Raw genomic sequence first — 16,408 nt, 5'->3', positions numbered from 1 at the left:
AATCTTCCAGAGATTTTGCAATGACATGCGTAGGTGAATCAAATGCAGTCATTAAAAGTTTTAGGAGAGAGTTATCTTGTGAGACTGTAATGTTCCATGATAACTATTTATCGAAGCTGCTTTCTGGTCCTTCGCCCATGAAACCAGGTTACAGAATGCAAGCAGGGTTGCCAGGCAACCCTGGCAATTCAAGTGCACCTCCTACATGCAAAAAAAGGAGCATACCCAGCGATGAACTCACCATATAGCCTCACTGATTTTCTCACAAAAACTAAGCAGGGCTCTTTCTTTTGAGCTATACATCATATTTACACGTCTCTCAAGCTACACAATTCTTATAGTGTCATAAACATGAAAATGAAAGTTTCATTATGCCATTCAAGTACATTGATGAGTATTTTAAACATGTGTTCTTGCTTCAATTTTCTCGATTCTAGAATGGAAACAATACATCAAATGGCACCTACCATAATCCTATTGTCTTTACTAAAAATAAAATAAGCTCCTCTTCATTCTCTTACCTTTACAGGAGCTTGTCCCTCGGTTTCTCAGTGTTGTTTAGATTTGCATTTGGGCGATGTTTAAGGATTTTGACAAGTGTCTTATGTTTCCTTCAGTCATTTTGGATACCTCAATTGACAGTTCTCTATTAAGTGCTGTAAGCTGCTTTCTAATATGCTTATTTAGAGTTCCTAATTGTTGGTGGTGTGTCATGTTATCAGCCTGACAGACTTCATGAGATGATATTCCCTGATCAGGGTATTATTCAGTTATTCCATTTTAAAAATCGGTGGTGACTGTGTCCTTCATGGGTGAGTTCTGTTGCATTCTCTCAGAAACTGGTGATGTGAAACAATACAGTTTTTTAAATCGTGCAATCATACAATTGTTAAAAATCTACTATTACTTAATCAGTAATCACTGCATAACTCAGAAGCCCTCATTCTCTGGGCACTGCTTCTGATACCAATCTCCTGCTGTGTCAATCACACAGCAGCCAAATGACGGATGACACCATCATTACTTACACAATCAAATAAGTTAATAATTGGACAATCCTGCAGACTTAACGTTCATAAGGTGGAACCAAACTCCAGTGATTGTCAAGGAAGTAGTACTTAGATAATTAAATAATGCCGCATGATTAACTCCCAGGGAGGAATGGCCAGACTCCAGGCATGAAGAACCACATCTTCATCAATTTAAATGATTAACATATACTGAAAAATCATAATCGGTGATGGCATTGTCTGCCGTTTAAATAATTTAACGAGTTAAATAATTAAATCAGTAATAGCAAACTGTCACAATAAAGAGGTGATGGAACATTTTTCTGTCAGAGAAGCATGGCCAGACCGCATTCATGAAAGATGGCATATCATCAGTTGAAACAATGAATTCTAAAATGTAATGATATTGCATGTTAACGCCACAAGAGGGAGCTTTAAAAGTCTCTTCCTGGAATGGAGGATTTTTGGTTTATGTAACTACTCTCATATTTACGTTGTCTTGGGTATTAACACAAATTTTCAATTTAAATACCTTAATCATGTAATGAGATGATCTGTGGCACCAAATTCCAGGTCTCATGGATGATATATATAATCATTGATTTATATTATTAAATAAGCAAATAATGAGTTCAAGTAACATCATACACTTCCCTAAGGAGGATCCATACCAGACCCGTGAAGGATGCTGTCGTGATTAATTTCAATGTTTTAACGACACAATTGACATTTAAGTGTTCTACAATAACTGCCTTCCACATCGTGGAACCAAAATCCACTGATCATGGATTATCTAATGTCCTATTTTAATAACCAATTAAAAACATAATCAGAGGATGAAATGCTCTGCCATACACGACACAATTGACTCTCACTTGGCTCCCACATGATTGTGTGAAGCTCCAAAGCCATCCCTTATTTAATCGCAGACTTGAGTAGTAAAATGTTTAAATGCTGAAAGGTCATTGTCTATGCAGTGTTTTAGAAGATATCACATAATTAATGTTGGACGGCAGCCTCAAAAGAGATGGTCTGCAATCCAATAATCCCTAAGTCTACTATAACAAATGGATTATCACCGTCCTGAAGGAATTTAACAATGGAAAACTCACCTTTTGATGAATAACTGTGAGTCTTTTTGTCTTCTGTTGCATAGTTTTACTTGTAAGGATTGAGAGAATTCATTAACGGAAGCCTTCTGACAGTTTCTCCAAAGACTATCTTCTCCCAAAATTAGGTAATCTTGAATTTGGCAACCAGTAAAAGCTGTAGGCAATCTTCCAGAGATTTGGCAATGACATGGGTAGGTGAATAAAATGCTGTCATGAAAAGTTTTAGGAGATAGATATCTTGTGAGACTGTAATGTTCCATGATAACAATTTATCGAAGCTGTTCTCTGGTCCTTCGCCCATGATACCAGGATACAGAATGCAAGCAGGGTTGCCAGGCATCCATTATGATCCAATATTCTGTCACATTCTATTGCCCCTCCTACATGCTAAAAGGAGCATACCCACCGATGAACTCACATTATAGCCTCACTGATTTTCTCACAAAAACAAAGCAGAGCTCTTGCTTTTGAGTTATACAACATATTTACACGTCTCTCAAGCTACAAAATTGTTATAGTGTCGTAAACATGAAAAGGAAAGCTTCATTACGCCATTCATGTACATTCATGACTATTTTAAACCTGTTTTGTATGCTTCAATTTTCTCGACTCTAGAATGGAAACAATACAATGGCCTCTACCATAATCCTTTTCTCTTTACTAAAAATAAAATAAGCACCTCTTCATTCTCTTACCTTACAGGGGCTTGCCCCCCCTGGTTTTTCAGAGTTGTTTAGATTTGCATTGGGCTGATGTCTAAGGATTTTGATCACTGTCTTATGTTTCTTTCAGTCTTTTTGGATACCTCAATTGACAGTTCTCTATTAAGTGCTGTACGCTGCTTTTTAAATGGTTATTTAGAGTTACTAATTGTTAGTAGTGTGTCATGTTATCAGCATGACAGACTTCATGAGATGAGATTCCCTGATTAGGGATTATTCAGTTATTCCATTTTTAAATTCAGAGGTGACCGTGTCCTTCATCGGTGAGTTCTGTTGCATTCTCTCAGAAACTGGTGATGTGAAACAATACAGTTTTTTAAATCGTGTAATCATACAATTGTTAAAAATCTACTATTACATAATCATTAATCACTGCATAACATAGAAGCCCTCATTCTCTGGGCACTGATTCTGATACCGATCTCCTGCTGTGTCAATCACACAGCAGCCAAATGACGGATGACACCATCATTACTTACACAATCAAATAAGTTAATAATTGGACAATCCTGCAGACTTAACGTTCATAAGATGGAACCAAACTCCAGTGATTGTCAAGGAAGTAGTACTTAGATAATTAAATAATGCCGCATGATTAACTCCCAGGGAGGAATGGCCAGACTCCAGGCATGAAGAACCACATCTTCATCAATTTAAATGATTAACATATACTGAAAAATCATAATCGCTGATGGCATTGTCTGCCGTTTAAATAATTTAACGAATTAAATAAATAAGTCAGTAATAGCAAACTGTCACAATAAAGAGGTGATGGAGCATTTTTCTGTCAGAGAATCATGGCCAGACTGCATTCATGAAAGATGGCATCATCATCAGTTGAAACAATGAATTCTAAAATGCGATGATATTGCATGTTAACGCCACAAGAGAGAGCTTTAAAAGTCTCTTCATGGAATGGAGGATTTTTGGTTTACATAACTACACTCCTATTTACATTGTCTTGGGTATTAACACAAATTTTCAATTTAAATACCTTAATCATGTAATGAGGTGATCTGTGGCAACAAATTCCAGGTCTCATGGATGATATATTTAATCATTGATATATATTATTAAATAAGCAAATAATGAGTTCAAGTAACATCATCCACTTCCCTAAGGAGGATCCATACCAGACCCGTGAACGATCCTGTCATGATTAATTTCAACATTTTAACGACATAATTGACATTTAAGTGTTCTATAATAATTGCCGTCCACATCTTGGAACCACAATCCACTGATCATGGATTATCTAATGTCCTATTTTAATAATCAAATAACAACATAATCAGAGGATGAATCGCTCTGCCATACACGACACAATTGACTCTCACTTGACTCCCATATGATTGTGTGAAGCTCCTAGTTCCATCCCTTATTTAATCGCAGACTTGAGTAGTAAAATGTTTACGTGCAGAAATGTCATTGTCTATGCAGGGTTTTAAAAGATACCACATAATTAATGTTGGAAGGCAGTCACAAAAGAGATGGACTGCAATCCAATAATACCTAAGTCTACTCACAAATGGATTATCACCATTTTTAAGGAAGTTAATAATGGAAAACTCACCTTTTGATGAAAAATTTTGAGTCTTTTTGTCTTTTGTTGCATAATTTTACTTGTAAGGATTGAGAGCATTCATTAAGGGAAGCCTTTGGACTTTTTCTCCAAAGACTACATTCTCTCAAAATTAGGTAATCTTGAGTTTTGCAACCAGTAAAAGCTGTATGCAATCTTCCAGAGATTTTGCAATGACATGTGTAGGTGAATCAAATGCAGTCATTAAAAGTTTTAGGAGATAGTTATCTGGTGAGACTGTAATGTTCCATGATAACAATTTATCGAAGCTGCTTTCTGGTCCTTCGCCCATGATACCAGGATACAGAATGCAAGCAGGGTTGCCAGGCAACCCTGGCATATTCAAGTGCCCCTCCTACATGCAAAAAAAGGTGCATACCCAGCGATGAACTCACCATATAGCCTCACTGATTTTCTCACAAAAACAAAGCAGGGCTCTTTCTTTTGAGCTATACATCATATTTACACGTCTCTCAAGCTACACAATTCTTATAGTGTCATAAACATGAAAATGAAAGTTTCATTATGCAATTCAAGTACATTGATGAGTATTTTAAACCTGTGGTTTTATGCCTCAATATTCTCGATTCTAGAATGGAAACAATACAACAAATGGCCTCTACCGTAATCCTATTGTCTTTACTAAAAATAAAATAAGCTCCACTTCATTCTCTTACCTTTACAGGAGCTTGCCCACCTGGTTTCTCAGTGTTGTTTAGATTTGCATTTGGGTGATGTTTAAGGATTTTGATCAGTGTCTTATGTTTCTTTCAGTCATTTTGGATACCTCAATTGACAGTTCTCTATTAAGTGCTGTAAGCTGCTTTCTAATATGCTTATTTAGAGTTACTAATTGTTGGTGGTGTGTCATGTTATCAGCCTGACAGAGTTCATGAGATGATATTCCCTGATCAGGATATTATTCAGTTATTCCATTTTTAAAATCGGTGGTGACTGTGTCCTTCATGGGTGAGTTCTGTTGCATTCTCTCAGAAACTGGTGATGTGAGATAATACAGTTTTTTAAATCGTGCAATCATACATTTGTTAAAATTCTACTATTATGTGATCAGTAATCACTGCATAACGCAGAAGCCTTCATTCTCTGGGCACTGATTCTGATACCGATCTCCTGCTGTGTCAATCACACAGCAGCCAAATGACGGATGACACCATCATTACTTACACAATAAAATAAGTTAATAATTGGATAATCCTGCAGAATTAACGTTCATAAGGTGGAAGCAAACTCCAGTTATTGTCAAGGAAGTAGTACTTAGATAATTAAATAATGCCGGATGATTAACTCCCATGGAGGAATGGCCTGACTCCAGGCATGAAGAACCACATCTTCATCAATTTAAATGATTAACATATACTGAAAAATCATAATCGGTGATGGCATTGTCTGCCGTTTAAATAATTTAACGAATTAAATAAATTAGTCAGTAATAGCAAACTGTCACAATAAAGAGTTGATGGAGCATTTTTCTGTCAGAGAATCATGGCCATACTGCATTCATGAAAGATGGCATCATCATCAGTTGAAACAATGAATTCTAAAATGCGATGATATTGTATGTTAACGCCACAAGAAGGAGCTTTAAAAGTCTCTTCATGGAATGGAGGATTTTTGGTTTATGTAATTACACTCATATTTACGTTGTCTTGGGTATTAACACAAATTTTCAATTTAAATACCTTACTCATGTAATGAGATGATCTGTGGCACCAAATTCCAGGTCTCATGGATGATATATATATAATCATTGATTTATATTATTAAATAAGCAAATAATGAGTTCAAGTAACATCATCCACTTCCCTAAGGATGATCCATACCAGACCCGTGAAGGATGTTGTCGTGATTAATTTCAATGTTTTAACGACACAATTGACATTTAGGTGTTCTACAATAACTGCCTTCCACATCGTGGAACCAAAATCCACTGATCATGGATTACCTAATGTCCTATTTTAATAACCAATTAACAACATACTCAGAGGATGAAATGCTCTGCCATACATGACACAATTGACTCTCACTTGGCTCCCACATGATTGTGTGAAACTCCCTTGTCCATCCCTTATTTAATCAGAGACTTGAGTAGTAAAATGTTTAAATGCTGAAAGGTCACTGTCTATGCAGTGTTTTAGAAGATATCACATAATTAATGTTGGACGGCAGCCTCAAAAGAGATGGTCTGCAATCCAATAATCCCTAAGTCTACTATAACAAATGGATTATCACCGTCCTGAAGGAATTTAACAATGGAAAACTCACCTTTTGATGAATAACTGTGAGTCTTTTTGTCTTCTGTTGCATAGTTTTACTTGTAAGGATTGAGAGCATTCATTAACGGAAGGCTTCTGACCATTTCTCCAAAGACTATCTTCACTCAAAATTAGGTAATCTTGAATTTGGCAACCAATAAAAGCTGTAGGCAATCTTCCAGAGATTTGGCAATGACATGGGTAGGTGAATAAAATGCTGTCATGAAAAGTTTTAGGAGATAGATAACTTGTGAGACTGTAATGTTCCATGATAACAATTTATCGAAGCTGCTCTCTGGTCCTTCGCCCATGATACCAGGATACAGAATGCAAGCAGGTTTGCCAGGCAACCCTGGCAATTCAAGTGCACCTCCTACATGCAACAAAAGGAGCATACTCAGCGATGAACTCACCATATAGCCTCACTGATTTTCTCACAAAAACAAAGCAGGGCTCTTTCTTTTGAGCTATACATCATATTTACACGTCTCTCAAGCTAAACAATTCTTATAGTGTCATAAACATGAAAATGAAAGTTTCATTATGCCATTCAAGTACATTGATGAGTATTTTAAACATGTGTTCTATGCTTCAATTTTCTGGATTCTAGAATGGAAACAATACATCAAATGGCACCCACCATAATCCTATTGTCTTTACTAAAAATAAAATAAGCTCCTCTTCATTCTCTTACCTTTACAGGAGCTTGTCCCCCGGTTTCTCAGTGTTGTTTAGATTTGCATTTGGGTGATGTTTAAGGATTTTGATCAGTGTCTTATGTTTCTTTCAGTCATTTTGGATACCTCAATTGACAGTTCTCTATTAAGTGCTGTAAGCTGCTTTCTAATATGCTTATTTAGAGTTACTAATTGTTGGTGGTGTGTCATGTAATCAGCCTGACAGACTTCATGAGATGATATTCCCTGATCAGGATATTATTCAGTTATTCCATTTTTAAAATCGGTGGTGACTGTGTCCTTCATGGTTGAGTTCTGTTGCATTCTCTCAGAAACTGGCGATGTGAAACAATACAGTTTTTTAAATCGTGCAAATATACAATTGTTAAAAATCTACTATTATATGATCAGTAATCACTGCATAACACAGAAGCCCTCATTCTCTGGGCACTGATTCTGATACCGATCTCCTGCTGTGTCAATCGTACAGCAGCCAAATGACGGATGACACCGTCATTACTTACACAATCAAATAAGTTAATAATTGGACAATCCTGCAGACTTAACGTTCATAAGATGGAACCAAACTCCAGTGATTGTCAAGGAAGTAGTACTTAGATAATTAAATAATGCCGCATGATTAACTCCCAAGGAGGAATGGCCAGACTCCAGGCATGAAGAACCACATCTTCATCAATTTAAATGATTAACATATACTGAAAAATCATAATCGGTGATGGCATTGTCTGCCGTTTAAATAATTTAACGAATTAAATAAATAAGTCAGTAATAGCAAACTGTCACAATAAAGAGGTGATGGAACATTTTTCTGTCAGAGAAGCATGGCCAGACTGCATTCATGAAAGATGGCATCATCATCAGTTAAAACAATGAATTCTAAAATGCGATGATATTGCATGTTAACGCCACAAGAGGGAGCTTTAAAAGTCTCTTCCTGGAATGGAGGATTTTTGGTTTATGTAACTACACTCATATTTACGTTGTCTTGGGTATTAACACAAATTTTCAATTTAAATACCTTAATCATGTAATGAGATGATCTGTGGCACCAAATTTCAGGTCTCATGGATGATATATATAATCATTGATTTATATTATTAAATAAGCAAATAATGAGTTCAAGTAACATCATCCACTTCCCTAAGGAGGATCCATACCAGACCCGTGAAGGATGCTGTCGTGATTAATTTCAATGTTTTAACGACACAATTGACATTTAAGTGTTCTACAATAACTGCCTTCCACATCGTGGAACCAAAATCCACTGATCATGGATTTTCTAATGTCCTATTTTAATAACCAATTAACAACATAATCAGAGGATGAATCGCTCTGCCATACACGACACAATTGACTCTCACTTGGCTCCCACATGATTGTGTGAAGCTCCTAGGTCCATCCCTTATTTAATCGCAGACTTGAGTAGTAAAATGTTTAAATGCTGAAAGGTCATTGTCTATGCAGGGTTTTAGAAGATATCACATAATTAATGTTGGACGGCAGCCTCAAAAGAGATGGTCTGCAATCCAATAATCCCTAAGTCTACTATAACAAATGGATTATCACCGTCCTGAAGGAATTTAACAATGGAAAACTCACCTTTTGATGAAAAACTGTGAGTCTTTTTGTCTTCTGTTGCATAGTTTTACTTGTAAGGATTGAGAGCATTCATTAACGGAAGCCTTCTGACCGTTTCTCCAAACACTATCTTCTCTCAAAATTAGGTAATCTTGAATTTGGCAACCAGTAAACGCTGTAGGCAATCTTCCAGAGATTTGGCAATGACATGGGTAGGTGAATAAAATGCTGTCATGAAAAGTTTTAGGAGATAGATATCTTGTGAGACTGTAATGTTCCATGATAACAATTTATCGAAGCTGCTCTCTGGTCCTTCGCCCATGATACCAGGATACAGAATGCAAGCAGGGTTGCCAGCCAACCCTGGCAATTCAAGTGCACCTCCTACATGCAACAAAAGGAGCATACCCAGCGATGAACTCACCATATAGCCTCACTGATTTTCTCACAAAAACAAAGCAGGGCTCTTTCTTTTGAGCTATACATCATATTTACACGTCTCTCAAGCTACACAATTCTTATAGTGTCATAAACATGAAAATGAAAGTTTCATTATGCCATTCAAGTACATTGATGAGTATTTTAAACCTGTGTTCTATGCTTCAATTTTCTCGATTCTAGAATGGAAACAATACAACAAATGGCCCCTACCATAATCCTATTGTCTTTACTAAAAATAAAATAAGCTCCTCTTCATTCTCTTACCTTTACAGGAGCTTGCCCCCGGTTTCTCAGTGTTGTTTAGATTTACATTTGGGTGATGTTTAAGGATTTTGATCAGTGTCTTATGTTTCCTTCAGTCATTTTGGATACCTCAATTGACAGTTCTCCATTAAGTGCTGTAAGCTGCTTTCTAATATGCTTATTTAGAGTTACTAATTGTTTGTGGTGTGTCATGTTATCAGCCTGACAGAGTTCATGAGATGATATTCCCTGATCAGGATATTATTCAGTTATTCCATTTTTAAAATCGGTGGTGACTGTGTCCTTCATGGGTGAGTTCTTTTGCCTTCTCTCAGAAACTGGTGATGTGAAACAATACAGTTTTTTAAATCGTGTAATCATACAATTGTTAAAAATCTACTATTACATAATCATTAATCACTGGATAACGCAGAAGCCCTCATTCTCTGGGCACTGCTTCTGATACCGATCTGCTGCTGTGTCAATCACACAGCAGCCAAATGACGGATGACACCATCATTACTTACACAATAAAATAAGTTAGTAAGTGGACAATCCTGCAGACTTAACGTTCATAAGGTGGAATCAAACTCCAGTGATTGTCAAGGAAGTAGTACTTAGATAATTAAATAATGCCGCATGATTAACTCCCAGGGAGGAATGGCCAGACTCCAGGCATGAAGAACCACATCTTCATCAATTTAAATGATTAACATATATTGTAAAATCATAATCGGTGTTGGCATTGTCTGCCGTTTAAATAATTTAACGAACTAAATAAATAAGTCAGTAGTAGCAAACTGTCACAATAAAGAGGTGATGGAGCATTTTTCTGTCAGAGAATCATGGCCAGACTGCATTCATGAAAGTTGGCATCATCATCAGTTAAAACAATGAATTCTAAAATGCGATGATATTGCATGTAAACGCCACAACAGGGAGCTTTAAAAGTCTCTTCATGGAATGGAGGATTTTTGGTTTATATAACTACACTCCTATTTACATTGTCTTGGGTATTAACACAAATTTTCAATTTAAATACCTTAATCATGTAATGAGGTGATCTGTGGCAACAAATTCCAGGTCTCATGGATGATATATATAATCATTGATATATATTATTAAATAAGCAAATAATGAGTTCAAGTAACATCATCCACTTCCCTAAGGAGGATCCATACCAGACCCGTGAACGATCCTGTCATGATTAATTTCAACATTTTAACGACATAATTGACATTTAATTGTTCTATAATAATTGCCGTCCACATCGTGGAACCACAATCCACTGATCATGGATTATCTAATGTCCTATTTTAATAATCAAATAACAACATAATCAGAGGATGAAACGCTCTGCCATACATGACACAATTGACTCTCACTTGGCTCCCACATGATTGTGTGAAGCTGCTAGGTCTATCCCTTATTTAATCGCAGACTTGAGTAGTAAAATGTTTACGTGCTGAAATGTCCTTGTCTACGCAGGGTTTTAGAAGATACCACATAATTAATGTTGGAAGGCAGTCACAAAAGAGATGGACTGCAATCTAATAATCCCTAAGTCTACTCTAAGAAAAGGATTATCACCATCCTGAAGGAGTTAATAATGGAAAACTCACCTTTTGTTGAATAATTGTGAGTCTTGTTGTCTTTTGTTGCATAGTTTTACTTGTAAGGATTGAGAGCATTCATTAAGGGAAGTCTTTGGACTTTTTCTCCAAAGACTACGTTCTCTCAAAATTAGGTAATCTTGCATTTTGCAACCAGTAAAAGCTATATGCAATCTTCCAGAGATTTTGCAATGACATGCGTAGGTGAATCAAATGCTGTCATTAAAAGTTTTAGGAGATAGTTATCTTGTGAGACTGTAATGTTCCATGATAACAATTTATCGAAGCTGCTTTCTGGTCCTTCGCCCATGATACCAGGATACAGAATGCAAGCAGGGTTGCCAGGCAACCCTGGCAATTCAAGTGCACCTCCTACATGCAACAAAAGGAGCATACCCAGCGATTAACTCACCATATAGCCTCACTGATTTTCTCACAAAAACAAAGCAGGGCTCTTTCTTTTGAGCTATACATCATATTTACACGTCTCTCAAGCTACACAATTCTTATAGTGTCATAAACATGAAAATGAAACTGTCATTATGCCATTCAAGTACATTGATGAGTATTTTAAACCTGTGTTCTATGCTTCAATTTTCTCGATTCTAGAATGGAAACAATACAACAAATGGCCCCTACCATAATCCTATTGTCTTTACTAAAAATAAAATAAGCTCCTCTTCATTCTCTTACCTTTACAGGAGCTTGCCCCCCGGTTTCTCAGTGTTGTTTAGATTTACATTTGGGTGATGTTTAAGGATTTTGATCAGTGTCTTATGTTTCCTTCAGTCATTTTGGATACCTCAATTGACAGTTCTCTATTAAGTGCTGTAAGCTGCTTTCTAATATGCTTATTTAGAGTTCCTAATTGTTTGTGGTGTGTCATGTTATCAGCCTGACAGAGTTCATGAGATGATATTCCCTGATCAGGATATTATTCAGTTATTCCATTTTTAAAATCGGTGGTGACTGTGTCCTTCATGGGTGAGTTCTTTTGCCTTCTCTCAGAAACTGGTGATGTGAAACAATACAGTTTCTTAAATCGTGTAATCATACAATTGTTAAAAATCTACTATTACATAATCATTAATCACTGGATAACGCAGAAGCCCTCATTCTCTGGGCACTGCTTCTGATTCCGATCTCCTGCTGTGTCAATCACACAGCAGCCAAATGACGGATGACACCATCATTACTTACACAATCAAATAAGTTAATAATTGGATAATCCTGCATACTTAACGTTCATAAGATGGAACCAAACTCCAGTGATTGTCAACGAAGTGGTACTTAGATAATTAAATAATGCCGCATGATTAACTCCCAGGGAGGAATGGCCAGACTCCAGGCATGAAGAACCACATCTTCATCAATTTTAATAATTATTATATAGTGAAAAACGAGTGAATAATGACATGGTGGTGCATACTTAAATCCCACATGGAGTAGTCATCTGTTCTATTCCTTGAGTAAGGATTTATTTAAAAAAATTAAATTGATAATAATATTGCCTTTCATATTATCATTGAAGGGGTGGCACCAAAGTCCTAAAACTATCGCTGATATAATGATCTATTTATATAGTTCAATGATGAACATATGAGATGATGTTATGTCATCAACTTCCAAAATCTGACTCCTAAAGGGACTTATGGGCCATAACATTACCTGTATTTTAAATACGTTAATTAAACGATGAATTATTATTTAGTTTCCTAGTTTCACAGTTAAATAAGTAAGTGTAGTATTAGATGATGTGATGGCCTGGCACGATGGACTCCCATAAGGAGTCTCAAAACTCCGGTTTTCATGACATTAGCTTGTTCACCTTTTCTTGCTAAAATTGTGTCTTGTTCATGACTTCACTAACTCTACCCTTTTTCCCTGAATTATCCTGGTTTGGTCCTGCCATCAATATCTTCATGCCCTGCAATAGTATTTTGACTTTGTTTTAACGACTGAGAGTACAACAAATTCATATTATACAGAAGACTTTTTCCACATCATACAGCATCTATATATTTTTAGTTCTTTATATTCTTTTAATTTGTCCTGTACTGGATGTGGAGTTTTTTTCCCTATTTCTTAAGCTGACCCTTTGCCTGATTGAGTGTTCTTGGTCTTACACAATCCTTGCAGTTTCATGGGGTCCCTTTTATTAACTGATTTCCTATTCAGAAAGTTGTCCCCTGTGCCAGTGTATTCAAGGCTTTTCCACACTTGGTCTTGTTTCTGCTTCAGTGTGTTTGATTTTCTGTTGGTGACTTTCACACGCTTGACTTGACTGTTGTGTGCGGGGATCTATATGAATCTATTTCAATTCTTCATGCAAAAATTCAGTTTCAATGGTATCATTTGTTGAATGTGCTGTGTTGTTTTTTTCCCATTTTGTATTTCTGAATTTCCTCATCAGAAATCAAGTATGTACCTGTGTTTTGATTGATGTTCAAGTCTTTAATTTCATTCCATTGTTGAACATGTCTGTTTACCTGCCAGTGCCATGGTATTCTTTAACTGTTGTTTTACCTATATTTTTTTGTTATTCATATGAAATTGCAAACTGTTATTTCCAAGTGTTTGATGAAGTGTGTTGTAATTTTTCTGGGTATTGTGGTGAATTATAAATCGTTGTTAGAGGGATGTCCTTTTGGCTGGGTTAATGCTACTGATCATGTGTATTGGAAATCTTTCCATCTACTCATATCTTCTTCAAACTCTTCCTATACTTAAATGTTTTTATCATACATTGTCTCACTTGTTTTTTAAGAATTTCTTGAACATATGTTATATTGCATGAGGATGGTGTGATGTGTGCTGTTTTCTTTATTTCTTCTTCAGTCTGTTTGCTGTTTTTATATAGAAAGGCTACTGTTTGTTTGGTTGGTTTTTGGTTTCTTCTTACTCTACCACCTGGTGACTTTACTGAAAGTGTTTATCACCTGTTCTTCCCTTGCTGAGTTTTTAATATCACTGATGTGCACCTACAGGCAACAATAGTTAAATATGTTCCTTTCCAAATTATACTCCATTGATATCGTTCAGTTGATTTATTGGTCAAACTATTACTGCAAGTAATATGTTGAGTAGATATAGAGTTTATACCCTTATCTTGTTTTCCAGATTTTATTGGACTTACTTTGTGTTTCTCTCTGTTTTACTTTATGTTGTCTATAGGCTTGCTGTAAATATTATTAATTATGCATATATATGCATTTCATATGTCTAAGATTTTCATGTTGTTTGATTTTGTCAAAGGATTTAACATCATATAATGGGATGTTTAAAAAAATATCAGGTTTTTGGTTCAATTAACACAATTTAGTGGACAAAATCAAACAGTACCAACCATGCATCTGACAGAGAGCTTATCTCCAAAATATACAGAGAATTCAAGTAACTAGTCATTAACAAACAAAATAAACCTATTAAAAGTTGGATAAAAAACTGAAGAGGGAATTCTCACTAGAGGAATCCAAAATGGCTGAAAGACGCCTAAAGAAGTGCTCAACATCATTAGCAATAACGGAAATGAAAATCAAAACAACTCTGAGGTATCTTACTCCAGCCAGAATGGCTAAAATTAGAAACACCAATGACAATTTATGCTAGAGAGGATGTGGAGAAAGGGGAACATTCCACCACTGCATGTGGGAATGGAAGCATGTACCATTATGGAGATCAGTATGTCATTTCCTCAGGAAAATGGGGATCACAATACTATAGGACCTAGAAATTCCCCCTCTTAGGAATATAGCCAAATAATGCACATCCATGCAACAAAGACATGAGTTCACCTATGTCCAGAGCAGCATTATTTGTAATAGCAAGAACATTTAAGTAACCTAATTGCCTCTCAACTGAAGAATGGATAAAGAAGATGGGGCACATTTCCACAATGGAATACTATGCTGCGGGGGGTGGGGGGAGGAACCTACAACAAAATCTTGAAATCCACAGGCAAATGGATGGAACTTGAAGAAACCATCCTCAGTGAGGTAATCCAGTCAGAAAAAAGGGAACATGGTATGTACTCACACATATATGTATTTTAGACAGTGCAAAGGACCATCAGTGTATAATTTACTTCGCCAGAGAAATTAGGATACAAGGAGGATTCTAAGAGGTCCATATAAGGTCTCCCACAGAATAGGCAAGGGACAAGATCTCCTGAGCATGTGGGGAGTTGGTGGGGACAATAAATAGAGAGGAACCTAGGAGAACGAGTAGAGGAGTAGAGGGAAACCACTGAGAAGATTGAGTCAGGGAAGCAATAGATGAGAGAAGAGAGAGAGAGAGAGAATGAGAGAGAGAAACCATAAAAGAGTGAGCCATTATAGTTTTAAAGAGAAAACTGAACCTAGAGACATGTCCAGAGGTCTACGAGACTGACCTCAACTAATAATTTGAGGAACAGTGTAAAGGCTAGTACAAATGGCCTTCCCTTATAATGAGATATACGAGTAACTTATTCACCATAAAAGAGCCCTCATCTAGTAGCTGATGGAAACACAAGGAAACAGCCACAAATAAACTCTTAGCATAACTTCAATTCATATACAGAGAGAAAGGCAAGACCAGCCTGCAGTAACACACAGAGACAGCTTATCTGAACAAAGAGGAGCTAATGGGCCAGCAGAGAGATAGATGGGAATCCATCATGGGACTGACTCGGATCCATTAAACATGTGTCTAAGATAGAAGGCCAGGACAGTTTAAGTGACCTTGGGGAGTGGAACCAAGATATAACCCTGGTGCACACAAGGACTTTTTGGGATCACATCCCCCGTTGAGGGATACTCCCTTAACATAGATACAGGAGAAATTTCTTAGTCCCTACTCCAAATGACTTGAAAGATTTACATGAGCCCTCCTGGAAGGCAACCCCCTACATGTGGAGTGTGGAGTGGTACGAGGGCTGGGTGGTCATGAGGAATGAGAGGGTGGAAGAGAGAAGGAGGGAGAGGGAACTGGCATCAATATGTAAAATAAAAGAAATACTTATGTTTTTTTAAAGGTTATTTTTATTGTTCATTATATATCTTGATTTTTTGCATTGTAGTATTACTGCTTCTGTGCAATGGGGCCTTTTTTATTGGTTTGGATGATCTTTGGTCCTGTTTTGGAATCTGTTTCCTA

The sequence above is a fragment of the Phodopus roborovskii genome, unplaced genomic scaffold, assembly GCF_943737965.1.
Source record: "Phodopus roborovskii unplaced genomic scaffold, PHOROB, whole genome shotgun sequence".
In the NCBI taxonomy this organism is placed as follows: Eukaryota; Metazoa; Chordata; class Mammalia; order Rodentia; family Cricetidae; genus Phodopus; species Phodopus roborovskii.
The sequence above is the reverse complement of the archived record's forward strand: the minus strand, read 5'-3'. Positions refer to the sequence as shown.